The 13,869-nt window shown below is 45.9% G+C and overlaps 1 protein-coding gene across 3 annotated transcripts in view; it reads right to left on the bottom strand.

The window, feature by feature from the left end:
• Positions 1-13,869, bottom strand: part of SEMA3B (semaphorin 3B) — a 427,981-nt gene that overhangs the window by 205,075 nt on the left and 209,037 nt on the right. The window contains exon 1 of one of the 3 annotated variants that reach the window (XM_085625086.1): positions 12,279-12,776. The exons of the other annotated variants lie outside the window; for them this stretch is intronic. The gene's annotated coding sequence lies outside the window, so the exon portion shown is untranslated. Of the gene's footprint in view, positions 1-12,278; positions 12,777-13,869 lie in introns of those variants that run through there. 3 annotated transcript variants of the gene reach the window in all.

Below are 13,869 nucleotides of genomic sequence, written 5' to 3'. Positions count from 1 at the left end.
CTGTGTGAAGGTGTGGGTGTATTATATGGTATGGATGTGTGGCATTACAGTGTAGTACTCTTGCAAAAACAGTCAACCTTGGGTATCTATGGCTGCGAGCAGCAAGGCTTTAACAAAGAAACTAGTGTAAAGCATTTAACAGAACCAAACAACGAAATAAGGAAACCAACTGAAACAAAAGAAATCCAACACTAATTTTAAAAATAGATCATATTTTTATTAATATTTTAGAGTCTCAGATGAGCAAAATCCACCACGTTGAGGAGATACATAATTTTAAAGAAAACTTAAATCTCAATTCAACCACAAACAAGCATTGGTAGCCGTAAAGCGGGCAAACTTTTTAAAGGTTTATAAGAGTTGGGTTTGACTACTTGGACACAGCTTGGGCGACCAAATCCGACAGGGAGAAGGTCTAGGGGCCAAAAAGGTGTATTTGGCAGCTACCGGGCCACTAAAGCATTTTCAAGTCCAGTTCAAAACTTTACAGCATCACCACCATAGACTTCAGTGGACTGGTCCTGATGCTGCGGATTCAGGAGATGGGAGAAGCTCAAAGATTCCCTGGATGCTGTGCATAACATGCGCACCTGTACCCTGTACTAGGGACATATAAGTAAGCCAGTCTCTGCCAATTGGGGGTAGCCAATTCGACATACACTTTGTAAGGGGTTAGAACACTGGCACGGAGGTCTGGTTAGCAGGCCTCAATGCACTCTAAGAGCCAAAAAACCAGCAGCAACAGTCCAGAAATGTGGGGGTAAACCTGCAAAAAGAGGCATTTGCTTACACTCTGTCTAACTGTAGGTGAGATGATGGGTGAGAGAGAGGAAGAATTTTACCGTTAAGACAGTGTAAATGCCTGATATTTAAACACCCTTAATATGACCTCCTAGTCAGATTAGACATGTCACTGGTACACTGACTCAATATGAGACAGCCGTCCCTCTGTGGTATTCACTGTCTGCCCACTGTCAGGTCACGTACAATGACACTGTCCTACTACTAATGTCAGACATCCTTCCGTCTGTCACATGTATACCTTCACCCATCATCTCACGCAGCGTGTTATACCCGACATTGATTTAAGGGCATAAGCGTACAGAATGGCCATTAGAGGGTAAGCGGGCAGTGGCGTAGCAAGGGCATCATGGATCCTAATACAAACCAAGAAAATTGTGCCCTCCCTTCCCCATAGCATAGTTCGGTAGAGAAAACAGCGGCAAGTAGGATGCAAACAGGCACCCCTTCACCACTGGGCCCAGGTGCTACTGCACCTGATGCACTATTGATTGCCACGCTCCTAGACATAGGCCCTGCCTCTGGCTCAGGAAATAGACTGCGCTAACATGAGATAGGAAGCGTACTTGTAGCGCTCGTGTTCACACAGTAGAGTAGGTCGGCGCTATTTGTAGGTCGGCGCTATTTGTAACGGAAGTTTATTGTTACCACACGGACAGACGAGAACCTGCCCTGGTTCTGCACTGTGCTCGCCACCCAGGGTGTCACGGTAACTAAAGTCCTCTGTTCGCCGCTTGCGACTCATTGGAAAGTTCGCGTTAGCACATTGGTGCCCTTCATCGTTCGCATATCTGCCCCCACAGGAAGGTAAACGCCCCGGCTTCCCACGGCAGTAAATGTTACTCTGAGGTGCGGGGACGAGATCTGAGAGATAAGCGCGCGCATCTGCTGTGACCTTTAAGACTGGCTGAGCGCGCACTGCTCAAGAATGGAGGGGAATGTGAAATGACGCATGTGCCCCGCCGGGCGGCAGCACTCTGGGAATCTACCATTCATTGCCGCGGGCAGGTGTAATTATACTGTATTTTACATTATGCGCAAACTGCAGGAGAAATGTAACCTAGCGGAAGGGGCGGGAAACCTTAATTACATCTTGAGCAAAGGTCAATGGAATGGTGCAACTTCAGTCAACCTGCAGAGTTTCTCAGGTGAAAATCGTGAATTTGGAGGCAACTTATTTAACGTAAATTGGCTCTGCTTGAGATGTACTCGAGGTTGGAAATCAGTCCGCAGATGTGGGGAAAATGTCTCCCATACTCCTTCAGAGAACTTCAGAGAATGAGGAAATACCCCCTCCCCACGGCGGCTGTTTGAACTGTGAAATACAGCAAAAACCACGGCTCAGAGGGGGCCTACGAGCCTCGGTGCCACTGCGACTGCTGCGCCAATAGAAGCTTGTGAAACTCCACTGCCCAGTCAACCCATGCGACTCCGCCATTCCTTGACCCCTCCATGGTTCCCCCGAGCTACTTCCAGACTGTAGGTCGCGAAAAGTACCCCCAAAATGGAGCGGCATTTAAGGGACAGGACACAGACTCGTCGGACTAGGTTACAAAATAGGCCCAGGCATGAATTGAAAGCGGCCACCATTAGCGAATCAAATTGCTAAAGAACTAAATCAAGACATATTTACACCTGCAAAGGACACGCTGTGCATATAGGTGCTTTGAAAGGGATGTGAGAGTGCAGGCTTTTGTGCTTGCTGTAAGAACTGTGTGTGCTACTATCATGGAAGTCAATTGTAAAAACATGCCCTCCAGACCATAAAATCGGTTCAAAAACCCGTCTATATACACTGACCTACTGGACCAGGTGACTGCCAGACTGCCCTATACGCCGATGCGACCCTTCCAAAATTCCCTAAAGTGGGTGGGTGGTACACGACCATCGCTGACGAGGACTTCAACGACAAGCAGGCAACCGAAGGATGAAAATCAGGAACAGCAAAAAAGATAACTACCCCACCCCCACCCCACCAACCCCTCCCTCCCACGCGGCAGTGACTCATCTTGAACCCTGGCACAGTGAGACTCATGATACCACTTGGATCACTGCCGCTGTGCGGGGCAAACCTGTGCCATTTGCCAACATTATGAGATGCTTTATAAACATATATGAAATCACACACTATCTTACCCAATACTTTTCAATCTGTATAGAAAAATGTTTATACAGTTTCCCCACTCACTCCTTATCAAGCAATAAAATACTGTAGCAGCAGCTCGCTATGAATAGGATGAAAGTCTGAGTCGCCCAGGACGGTTTGTAAATCGGAGACACGCCTTACAGTCCGCCCAACGAACTATGGGGCATATCAACAACAACCGGCGATGATTATCTCTAAGCGCACTTAGCGCTAGGATAATTATCGTCGGCTAGCGTGAATTTTAATCGCTGAGATAGCGTGCTATTAGCAACGCTTATCTCAATAGCGATAAAAATCCTCACGCTAACAGGCTAACGTGAGATTATCGCTGGAAACCCAGCGATAATCTCACGTTACCTTGTTGATAGGGACAGGCAAACTTAGCCATGATATCCTCCTTCCATAGGATATCATGGCTAAGTCTCAAAAATACCAGACGTAAAAAAGCAGCGTTAACCGCGGTTAGCGCTGCTTTTTTTGTCTCTAACAGTGTTAGCGACATTCTTGATAATAGGAGAAATGTCGCTTAGCGACATTTCTCCTATTATTTTACTCTGGAACGCCCCCTTTGCATCTCATTAGAGATGCAAGGGGAAGCGTAGAGTAAAAGGGTGCTAACATGCAAATTTGCGTGTTAGCACCCTGTTGTTGATAGGACGCTAGTTTTATCTCTGCTTTTTTGGCTTTTAAAGCCAAAAAAGCAGAGATAAAGCCCTTGTTGATATGCCCCTAACTAACCAACTTTTGCCAACTTCAGAAGCAAGAGTGGCAAACCGGGATATTTCCTTGCAGCAGCCTTCTATGTCTGTGCCAAACCAGGAGCACCTCCTCTTTCGGTGGAGTGATTCCCTTTCATTGCTTGGCCTCTCTGTGGACTTGGCCTCTTTGTGGAGATCATCAACAATGGTTTTAGGGCAGGGGGAATTGGAGCATATACCCAGGGAGATTTTGTCTTCTCTTTTTTAGGGAGGTGGAACTGCGGAACTGGTGAGAACACAGACCCACTTCCTGCTTGAAAGGAACTCGACCACAAAGCATCATAGGGAAAACATTAAGCTATATCACAGCTACTCAAAATTCACAAACGAGTTTAAATAGCACAATGAAACACGCACAAAGCAAACATGAACCTTAGAAGTTGGCATTGCCACTGAATTGGACATACATCAAACACAAAAACATCCTACCAGACAAAACCTACGGGCTGACTCTACACAGGCTTCTGGGAAAATAGATTGTGTTAAGTACCCAAAATGCCCTCAAGAAGCTATCTTTGGGGGAATGTTCCAGGCAAACCATGCATGCACCTTCACATCCTCCCACACCATGGACCTCAAGGGAGCTGACAGGGAGGACCAAGAGCATGTCACCTATGACCTCTGCCAACTTTAGGCTACTTAATCTGAGGCCCTTACCCGGTGTGTGAAGAAGGCAAGTATTTTATCTTGATAATTTGTAAAATCCCCAAAAATCTTCTTTACATAGCACTACACAATCCCACCCCCATGCAAACAACCATTCCCCCATGCCCAAAGGCAGAAAAGACGACAACTAATACCGACCTACTCCAGAAAGTCTGATACATCACACTAACACCATGATCACCTTACAAGACCAATAAATCTCTGCTTTTGAATTATTAATAGTCATCAACCTATTCTAGGAACCAGATGCAGGGTCAAAAACAATAGATTCACCTGGCGAGGCGGCAATACCAGCAAGGGCTTTCTGATGTTGGACGGCATCCAGGGGGCAAAGACAACAGAGCTAGGGCCAGTGGCCATTGAAGTACATTGCAGCGTGTGCACACGCACACCGTGCTTTTGTTCTTTACCTACGTCTAGGGCCTGGGACAGCTTGCACATTTAAAACACCGACATATATGAAGAAGGTTTGAAACACTTTCTCAAGAGTGCCTAGCGTGAGGTTGGTTTGAGGACATGAGAAAGGATCTCAGGCTAATCTGATAGTGGTAAGACTTTAATGAGTTGTCCTTGATGGGGACTTACACCTGAAATTTTCTGTACATCTTGCCCCTCATATATATGAGTCCAAGAACCAGAGCCGATCAGTTTTTTAATTTCTATACGCAAAAGTATCCATTCCGCTATGATAAGCCTTGAAGTTCATAAAGTCCAGCTAGTGAAGATCTTTGGATCTCCGTGCCAAGTCTTGGAACCCATCAATTTCAGTAAATGAAAGGCTCTGCATCTCCATGCCTAAAGGAAAAGTCTAAGCCCATAACCTTCTATAGATGAAGTTCTGTTTATCGTTATTCCTGGCACCGGGCCCCAGAATTTCCTTTAGGCAAAGGGTGCTGTATCCCTGTTCCTAGCCTTAAAACGTATATATTAATGCAGGTGAAGGGTTCATAAGGCCCATTATTTTCTGCAATTGAAGAGCTTTATATCGCAGGTACCAAGTTTCCGAACCATTCCTGTAGATGATGGGCATGGTATCTCCTTGCCTTGTCTCTGGGCCAAGAAATTATTTTAGGTGAAGGTTATTCGTACATTTGTTCAAATCTTGTAAGTTCAGACTGTCTTTATCTGAAAGCCTTTTGACCCCTGGTTCTAGACTCTGAGACATTAATGCCTGAAAGCGAAGGGTTGCATATATCTGTGCCAGGACCTGTCCTTTGGGTCCATTCAGTCCTAGAGGGGCTAGCTGGGAAGGGTTGGAGGGAAAGGGTGTCCTATAAATCTGCACATTACCTGCACGCACACGTCCTGGTACCTGGCCAAGGCACTTTCCAAGAGCAATGAATCCTCCCAAAAGTGATAGGACATAAATCTAGTTACTGAACTTTGCCAAAAATGCAGCCCTCCCACTTTGGATGCACAACCAAGTAAGTAGAACATTACAGACAGAAATTAGAATGACAAACTTTAAAAACGCAGACGGAAAGAATCGAAGTGGACGAGAGGTTGGTTGAGTACCAGGGTGAGAGTCGAGGTTGACGGAGGCAGGGGAAGAAATTATTGGGAAGTAAGACAAAGAAAGAATAAGAAATAACAACAGAAACAATAAGAACAGTGCTGCTGGAGGAAAGGAAACAAGAAAAACAAGAGATCCATAATAAAAAAAATGAACTGTTACTGCTGCTAGACAGGCATGACAGACTATTGAAATGATATGCTCAAAGGGTGCAAAAAAAGCACCAATGAAGGGGAAAGATCTCCAGCTGGAGATTGCATCAGCCTGGTGATGGCACATACAGAAAGCTGAAATATTAGAATTTACAGAAATGTGTGCTGATCCACGACCCGCTGCCCAGGTCCAAATATGGAGAATCCTGAACTGAGCATCCAGGGAAATTTAATTAGTGGATTGCCAACCTCAAATAGAAGCACGAGGATTCAAAATAGATGCAGGGTGTTATAAAATATATACAAAAAAGTGAGTTGTTGCCTGTTACGAAAATAAAGGCGGCAGAAAAAGAAGTTGAATACACATTCTTATACCACTATATCATTGTCGAAATATCCACCCGCACAAATATTGCATTCAGAATATCAGCTGACACTATATTGTTATGGTATGTAGAGTTAAGAGTAGCAAATCTATTTTTAATACTATATACATACTTAGGCTATATAGTCTTAGTAGATATTGTAGAGGCAGTATTTATGCGGATCAATAGTTCGACCACAATATACTGATATAAAACCCACTAACTCTATTGTACACTTCTAAGACGATACACCATCAAACAGTGACACCAGACACAATGAAATGCTCCAAGACCAACTTTTAAAAAGACATCAAATGTCTGACAAACTATGAGACATTCAAAGGCCAAAAGATACTATCAGATATTGGAAATGTAAACACACATTAAAAGGTATTCCCAAATTATTAGATAAGACCACTCAAAGTTCATCATAAATATTAGAGAATCCTCTAACATCACCGTAGACTCAAAGATTAACAGATGCTTTTAGACCATCAAATATCAACCTGCTATCATTCACTCAATGACCAAAAGATGCTATAAGACAGTCAAACAACAGACACGATCACAAACTCAAAGACGACAGACAGTTTCAGGCAATGACATTCAAACACTATCAGATAGTGAAATACTAAACACTCAAGGGACAACACAGTCCAGAACACAGGCACCCAGTGAGCATCTGATACTAATAGACACTCAAATAAAGCTACAAAAGAAACCAAAAACTAGCTAGAGGTACTAGATAGCCAATGAGCCAAACACATGTGGGCAGTCAAAGAACAACATATATAATCATATTACAAGCAACCAGAAAACTAACAGAACAAAGATGCAAACCAGAAAACAACATCTTAAAACCACCAAGCCTTTCTACAAATATGATTAAAACTACAAAACAATCAGAGAATAAAGGACACTATAAAACAGCAGAGTAAATGACATTGTCAGATGCTCAAAGACCAATGAGCAATACCAGACAGTCATAAAATAATGGAAATTAGCAGCATTTCTAAGACCAACAGACATCATCAGATATGAAGCAAGAATAACTTTCTGACAACCAGAGATCAACAAAATCCTATAACTAGTGACAATGATACTACTGGTGTAAAAGAGAACAACCGATACTCTAAAACCACAAGACATCCAGGGGTTGGTGACTAAACATTACTTGACAACCAGAGAACAATGAACACTACCAGATATTCAGAAACTTGAAATGAGACGTCACATGAAATAGGAAACTGGCAGAAAGGAACCAGACTATAAGGTACAACCAGACAAACAGAGATTAATGAACCCAACTAGACACTGAAACCCTATCGGGAAAATTGAAACCAAATGACACCAGTTAATAATCAGTGGCTTTTACAACATAGAAGCAACAGGGCCAGCAGACATTAACGAACAAACAAAGGCCAATTGACACTGGCATTCAAAAGGAATCCACTATATACTTTCAATATCACAAAGAGAACAATAACATAAGTATTTGTAAAGCACACGTGCACCCAAGGGTATCTTGGTGCTGCATAACAGATGTTTATTTTTACCCAACTCAATAGTACTCATTTTATCGACCTCGGAAGGATGAAAGGCTGAGTTGACCCGCTGGGATTTGATCCTCTGGCCATGAGGTCGAACATAGGCCCCTACAGTGTCCAGACCCGGCACAACATGCAATGAGCTATCAAACACCACATATGGAAAAAACAGACAAGCATGGGCAAACTTTAACCCACAACAATTTTAGGTACTTCTAGGTAAACCATGCTCTTGTAGCTGGGATTAAAAAAAACAGAGACCTATGGCCACAGACACCAAGAGATCAATGGATAATACCAGACAACTTGAAATGAAACACACACTAACAGAGAACTTCAACAAAATGACAGTATCAGACAACCAGATACAAGCAGATACTACCAGACAAGCAGAGAACAACGGACAATAACATACAACCAAAGAGCAGTGAACCCCTTGTAGTAATGCACAGCACCAGAGAACCAGAACCAATGGACAATCTTAAAACAACGTACATTGAAATTACCTGGGATGGAGACACTGTTCTGGACAACCATAGATATATGAGCAATACCAGAAAGAGACTAATGTAGAATGACAGTTCACAGTGGCCAATCAACAATATCAAATAACCAGAGACTAATGGACAATGCCAAAGAACCAGATACTAATTAACTCATTAGGACAAATAGGCAATGGACTATGTCTGAGAGCTAGAGAACAATAGTTTTAGACACCGCCACAACTGAAACTACTAGACACCAGAGACTAATGTCCAGTACCAGACAATCAGAGACAAATGGGCTTTAAGAAACACCCAGGGATCCAAATGTGTGTTCACAGACAACCAGAGACCAAAGAATAATGCAAAAACCACGGACAGCGCAAAAGAACTTTATCAGGCAACGAAAGACCAAAAGAAAAGACTAGTCAGCTAGCAAATATGCAACTATACCAAATATCCAGAGACCAAAGACACTACCAAACAAACATACAGTAACAGACTACACCTAAAGGATTTTACTAAACAATCAAGGACAAAAGACAGTGACAAACAAACAGAGAACATCCAACTTTACAAGACAGATCAGCAGAGGCCAACAGGTAATTGCAGAGATATATTGACACTATAATGAAATCAAATACTAACAGTCACAATCAGACACCCAAAGACCAATGGACACTACGAGACAGGGAAAAGAAAGATGCTCTCTGGCGCGAGAACTGTAGGCCACCACCAGTCAGAAAAAAAAATATGGAAACGGATACTGGACTGCTGATTCTACCATGCAGAATTACTGAACAGTAAAACTGGGTCTTGTTCTCCCTCATATCAGGAAGTGAAACAAGCATTGGCATAGCCAATAGGTCTCGCCTTTGGGACCTTATAAGTGTTTAGCCATGCAACAGTTGCATAACTAAATACTTATAAGGTCCCAAAAGCGAGACCTTTTGGCTATGCAAAGCGGCTGTGAAAGTGATCGCGATCATGATCAAACATCAAAGCGGCCGTGCGGCCGTGAAAGTGAAAGTAATCGCGGTAAAGCGTGGCGTGCGCGCCCGCGGACATGCACTGTAGCTCTAGGCTGGCCTAGTAGCACTTTTTGGAGCCCTCTCAATAAGTCTCACCAGACCAGCGCATGCGCTGGGTCAGGCGAGACCTAAAAATGACCCACGGGAGTTATTTCCGCTCCGCCTGACTCATAATGAGGTCCAGTGTAGCTACCGACCATCGGATCCTACTATACAACAAAACAACCGGACCTGAACCACCACATAGTGTCTGACATACAATCAGACACCAGGAACACTACTAGCGAAAAAGAGACCAACACACTGTTCGAATTAATCTAATAATACTAATTCACCACTAATCCTTTTTGGGTTCCGGAGCAGTGTGCTATTCGCCAAAGAGCGCTTCGAAGCCTCGTCTGGTGTAGTAAGTGCTATACAAATGCAATTACAATTACACACTGCCAGGTAATCAATATCATTCGAAACCCATCAGTAGAGTAGCAAGGATGCCATGGGCCCTGGTACAGGCAAGGAAAACGCCTCCTTTGACTACTGCTGGGGTAGTAAAATACAGCAATTATCAGGGTTCAAAGAGCCCCGGTGCCACTGCACCTGCTGCACCAATGGTAGCTACGCCCCACCCAGCACGAACAGGCACCCGCCACGTTTAGGACGGTCCGAAACTCTATATAGTGCCTGAATTCGCCAGGTGCAAAAGCATAGTATGTTCCATCGCTGGGTGCCAGGGAGCATCACTGAGCTGCAAGCAACTGTCTTCAATTGGGACTGAGAAGAAAAGGACACAGGGGAGCCAGAGGCAGAAATAACTCAGGTGTAATGCAGTCTGTATAGCGCTGCGGTGGGATGTCTCGAGCCACCCGCGCCAGGACGCTCTGACCCAGAGCAAGTTCTAGGTCAGAGAAAAGAACCGCTTCTGGAAATAACGTGACGCGGTTATTTCTGCGGCGCGCGACTCAACTAAACCGCCCTTTATGGGGAAAACATCACTTCCAGGGCGTTTAATGTGACTCGTGTCCTGTAATTAGATTCTCTAATTAAAGGGTGGGGCCAGGGGCCCGCCCCTTCGGGGTTCGCAGAGAGGCAGACAATCTGTTATAGTGGGTAAACTAGTGGTGGGGTTGCTTCACTCAGAATTGAGGGGGCGGCTATGGGGTGTTACTGCCTGGCTCTTCTGCGGCAGTACCGAACAAGGAATTCCAACTACACGGCGCAGCGTGCTACCCATGTGGGCAAGCGCTTCGGCGCCCCACATGGGGTAGTTTGCGCTATGTAAATGTTGAAATACAATACAGCCGTGTTTTTTCACACCAAAACCACGAAATACGTAGCAAAGCTAAGAGTGGGAGGTGAGTGCGTGAGGGGAGAGGGAGAAAAGAAACGCGCAGGTCAGAGTCCGATGAGTGGGAGAGGAGCAGGTCGGTCTGCGGGCGGGAGAAAGCGGGGCGGCGAAGAGACGAGAGTGGGATGAACACTGAAAGTGAAAATGAAAGATTGGCCAGTGAAAAGAGAGATTGTGCAAGGCAGGGGAGAGAGGAACAGGGCAAAGCCGGTGTCACAGAGGACATAGAGGCAGTGCCAAGAAAGAAAATAAATTGCCATCTTAAATTAACTTGTTTTATATGAAACTCAAAACCCATAGGTTTGTCGTTTCAATGTGCTAGAAAAACTTCTATTATTAGTACCCAATTTAATGGCCCTCAGGTATCGACCTGGGAAGCATAAAAGACTGAAGTGGCCCTTTCGAGATTCGAACTTCTGACCTATAGTTCACAAGCAAGTGTCAGCCCTCAACGCTTAAACTACCGAGCCACCTTTATAAAAAAAAAAAAGCGAATGGTATTTAAACAGCGAAAAAAATATCATAAGAAATAGAGAGCAAATGGGAGAGGTGCAGAGACAGAAGGGGACATTAAAACTATAACAACACAAGAAACGTAGGTAAAGGAGTAAAGAATCTTAAGGGAGAGAGACCGAAGAAAAGAACGGAGAGACGAGAACAGAAATGTATTATTGTCGCAGTTTTACATTGCGTATTGGTGGACTTTACATGTGCACTTCTTACATTAAACACAGGGATATTGAGTCATTTGCCCAGAATCAAAGGATGCTGCGCCGACGCCGGGACTTGGAGCTGGTTTTCCAGTTGCAAAGACGGCAGCTCTGGCTGTAACCCACATCCTCTCCCCGGATAACAAATGCCGAGGTAAGTCAAGGGTGGTGGATGCATGCACAGAGAAGGCGAAAAGGGCTACCTACGGTGGCGATAGAGAACATATGGGCAAAAAGGAGATAGAGGGGGTAAAACGAGGGAGAGGAAAGTGTTGCTATGGGTAACTGACAGAGAAGAGGAGGTGAGGCATGGGAAGGAAAAGGGAGATTTTAAAAGAAGGGCGAGTTGGGGAGAAGAAAAAAAAAAGAAAATCTGGAGATTAGTAAAGAGTACAGAGACGAGAGAGTAGTAGACCTGAAAAGAAGAGAGGTGTGGAAGGAAAGAGGACACAGAAGGTGGAGAGAGATGCAATTTAGAGAGAGAGGGAGAAACAAAGAAAGATAACAGGAGTCAGGAAGAGGGACTACAGAACGTAGAGATGAAGAGAAGAAAAGAGAGGAGAAATGTGTAGGAGAGCGAGGCATGATGGAGTGAGACGAGAAAAAAGGGGGTCGGGACGAAAAGAGAAAGTTTAATAAAGCTGGAGACTGCTGAGCTGGGAGACGCCACCCCCCCCCCCCCCCAACTACGCCCTGCGACACCTGGCTATGCCGTTCGAGGTGACAGCGCCTCTTTCTCACATTCCTATGCCGAGAAACTCTCACCTGAGTCTGCCGCTGCTGCCTCCGGTGAGGGCCTCTTTCCCCGCTCAGGGGGGTGGGGGGGGGGGGCTGCGCCGGGTGTCCTCAGCACCCTCCCCTCTCACCCAGCCACACGTCTGTTGTCTTCGCCAAGATGCCTCTTCCCGGGGCAGATGATGGGCGCTTAGTCACTTGTAAGGTCCGTGCCCTCGGGAGCGCCGCGAGACGCTGCAGCCCTGCGGGGGCGCTGCACCTGTCCCGTCGGCCCCTCCTCCAGGGCACACAAATTTAACAATAACAATAAATAATAAAAGTACACCCGAGATCAAATCAAAGCCACGCAGCGGCGTTCAAAGAAATCCCGAACAAGTAAAGTGAATCCTGGTAGTGTCAGGGTCGAGTCTCTCCGGAAGGTGGGGCGCGACACTGGAGCATGGCACCCAGAAAGGAGTTTACTCTCTGTTCAGCGCGGACCACCGCCTCCTCTGCACTGTGGATGCCACAGCAGCCCGGGCACAGTGAGCCACAGGGATGGCAAGTGAAAGCCCAGGGGAGGGTGGTGCACGGGGCGGGACCTACGTGTAGGGCGGGGAGGGCAAACCCCCCGCCCCCGCAAAAGAAAACCGAGAGCAGCGGCAGAAAGTGAAATAAAAATAAAGGCAGCGTGCAAGGTGAGCGGCGGGCCTGCTCCTAAACGAGGCTGGGGTTGAGTGGCGTCCGGGGACCGGAGAAGGGGGCGGGGGGAGGAGAAATAGTTACTTTCACACAGGGAGGAGGAGAGGGGAGTAGACCAGAATGCTTTTCGCTTTCCAGGAGCTGAATAGCTTCCCCGCCAGGAGATTTAATCTATCTTTCAATCAGGCTGGTTTCCCTCCCAGGCTCACTGTCCCGGACCCGCTTCCAGTTGGCCTACCTTTTCCTCCCTGACTTTCTCTCTCACCCCTGTTGCTCCCCGACTCAACTAACTTCTTTCACTTGCTCCATGACCTTCCACCATATTTACTTTGTCCTCTTATTCGTCCTACGCTTTTGAAACCATCCCCGTCCCTTCTCCTTTCATGCTTTCTTTCAACTTGTCTCTTTTCCCTTTCCTGTCGTCATTACTCGCCCCATCTTTTACCGGCACCCTTATTTCCAACCAAGCATTTACTTAGGCTACTACCCTCAAATCACGCCCCTCTCTCTAATCGTGGAACTGCCCTTCATCGTCCCTGCCAAAATTCACATCTGCGCGTCGTTTATCTATGTCTTCCCTCTTCTACTGTACTCTCTCGCCCTCCAGCAACCCCCCCCCCCCGCCCCCACCCTCTTGTGTCTCAAACAAGTGGACGTGAAAAGAGGGAGGATAGTCACAGCGAAAGATTCCAGCTGATGTGTGCACTTCACACGGCCATGACAAAGTGTGCCCCTCGCGCGCGCACACATTCGGCCCTCGCGACCCCCACTTCAGGCTTCTTGTCATTGTCGCCACGGGATGATGCAACTCGCCCGTCCTCTGTCTCCACACATCGCAGGTGCCACCAGGCGGGCTCGCGTTGGCGGTAAATTATTCTCCGCCAGGGCTGCCAAACTTCAGAAGAGCTTCTTTGTGCTCTTCATGAGATTCCCCTATTAT

Source organism: Triturus cristatus, chromosome 9 (assembly GCF_964204655.1).
Source record: "Triturus cristatus chromosome 9, aTriCri1.1, whole genome shotgun sequence".
NCBI classification, from domain to species: domain Eukaryota; kingdom Metazoa; phylum Chordata; class Amphibia; order Caudata; family Salamandridae; genus Triturus; species Triturus cristatus.
The sequence above is the reverse complement of the archived record's forward strand: the minus strand, read 5'-3'. Positions and strand labels throughout refer to the sequence as shown.